Source organism: Drosophila rhopaloa, unplaced genomic scaffold (assembly GCF_018152115.1).
Source record: "Drosophila rhopaloa isolate 14029-0021.01 unplaced genomic scaffold, ASM1815211v1 contig_155, whole genome shotgun sequence".
NCBI lineage: Eukaryota > Metazoa > Arthropoda > Insecta > Diptera > Drosophilidae > Drosophila > Drosophila rhopaloa.
In genome coordinates this window covers 645138-647489 of record NW_025335034.1, presented here as the reverse complement: position 1 = coordinate 647489, position 2352 = coordinate 645138, and positions in this window count along the sequence as shown.

The window sequence follows — 2352 nt, the reverse complement described above, 5'->3', positions numbered from 1 at the left end:
GAGGGGGGCGAGGGAGGAGGGAGAAGGGTGGGGAAGCGTTCGAAAAGCAGCATGGAAGTTACAAAAGATCAATCTTATTTGCGCCCCGAAAATAGCAAAAGTTGTGCTTGCTGTTTGTGCAAGAGGCCTCAAAAGAGGCGCTTCGCAGTGCAGTCTGAAGTCCCAAGTTCCAAGACGAGTTTGGTCGATTAATTTGGCTTGTTCGGCCTGCGAACATCTCTCTTTCTTTTGGCTGCATTATTATTATTATTGTTATTGCACTGCCTATGCCTTTCCGCCCGATCCCTCGACTCGGCCCGCTCCTCCAGCTAAACAAACTTACAATTTAGATTGAATTTATTTGAGCGCATTGCCTAGACGAGGAGCAGCCAGCCGGGCCAGCTCGGCCTGCCCATTGAGATCTTCATTTGCTGATCTTTCTGGGAACATCTTGGCGGCGTTGACCCCAAAGGCAGCTCCGAACGGAGTCGAAGGCACAGATCCGAGTTCGGCCGGGACTTGCGTATCTGGCACTGACCAGCTAGCAGGCGATGCCTTTCGCTTTGCGCTGTGCGTTCTTGCTTTTTGAACTCTATTAAACTCAACGGATTTATTAATTTTGCAGCCGATTAACTGTTTCAGATACCGCTTGACCATACCATACCATTGCGGCCCTGGCTCCTCGCAACCGAAACTGAACTGAACTGAACTGCGACTCGTCTCGTATCCGTTAGCCGCATCGCTTCATAAATCAAAAATTGTTTGGTCTCTTGTGGCATTCACAGAGGAAATCGCGGCCGAGCAATCGGAAAGGCCTTAAAATGCCGACAAAGATTGACATTCGCATAATTAGACAGTCGGGATAGGAACCAGGCGAATCGATAAGCCAAAGTTGGGTCACCATTGGTAACACAGCTTTGGCATTAGCCATAATGAAAGCTTCAAATACATGACACGAAAATGGGCATAAAGCACATATTATTAACAAAAGCCACACATGAGTATCTATTGAAACAATCCCCCAGCCGGAGAAACACTGAAAGTGTTTACCCTTTAAAAGCGTCAGAGGAAGTGTATGGACACAGAAAATAACAAATGTACCTCAAATGACAACTAACTAAATAATGATATAAAAATAAATCATAATATATAATCGGCAACTTTTGCATTCACATAGTTATATAGAATAAAAAACGCATATAAGCAAGATATTTTTCAGAGAGTTTGCATTTTAAGGAACTGTTTTTATGAACAGAAAACCTTATAGTGATTCAGTTCGATTAACGTAGGAACCATTTTATTTCAGCACAAAAACCGTTCTTTTATTAAATTATGCTGATTATTTAATTTTATCTAGTGATGTAACCTATACGCCTATAATATATCAAAGGCACTTTAGGAACAAATTTATACAGAATTTTATTAGTGTAATTGATTTCTCAACATATTTTAAAAGGGTACAACAAATTTAAAAAAAAAAAAAATGATTTTGAGTATCGTACTTCTATACTTTTACATTTTGTATAAGCCCATCTAGTTTAATTGGGAATGCAGCGTATTAAATAACGGTTCATCCAGTCCTGTAACTAGTAGTCTTCTAAGCTTCATAAACTTTTTGGTGGTAGATGAGTTATAGAAGTTGTTGATAGATTGTTGGAGTTATTGAAGTTTAATGGTACATATTATACCTTATCTATGAGCTAAGTATTCAAGAGTTAGTATTTAGTTTGATTGTTTATCATAGCCTATGAAAAGTAGCCATGGCATCATAAAGCAAGCCCTCGCCCTGGTCTAGTATTCAATAGAAGTTCTAAGGCCAAACACACCGATTCCAGCAAGAAACCGCTTTCGAGAAAGGGTGTGGGAGGAAACTCAATCTGAAATATGTCAGCAATGCAAGGGCACAAAAGGGGTGGTGGGTGGTGGTAGGGAGGTTGGGCAGTTTGAGCCGTTTGGGTTGGTCGCCCTTCCCAAAGTGGTGCAGTGCTGGTGGTTGAGGTGGTGTTTGTGGTGGTGCTGCGGTGGTGGCGGCGTTGTCCACTTATCTCGCGCAATTGATCGCGGGTTGTTATAGCCGCTGCTGCTGCTGGCGGCCATTGTTTGCATTTTTTTCCGTCTTTTTTTGTTGTTTCGTGTACTGCGTTCTGTGTTCTGTCTAAAATGACATTTTTGTCCGGCCGTTGTGGCTGTAGTTGTTGCTGCCCGTGTGTTTGTCATGTTCATTGTGTGTACGAGTGTTTTCTGCTTGGACAAAGGCAGCCATTTTTGGGCTGCCACAAACGGCAATTATAATTGCGGCTACTTATCGGGCGGTGGGTGGAGTGGTGGGTTGGGAATCGAGTGACGGGAATTGGTTGGTCAGTTGCATTTTTC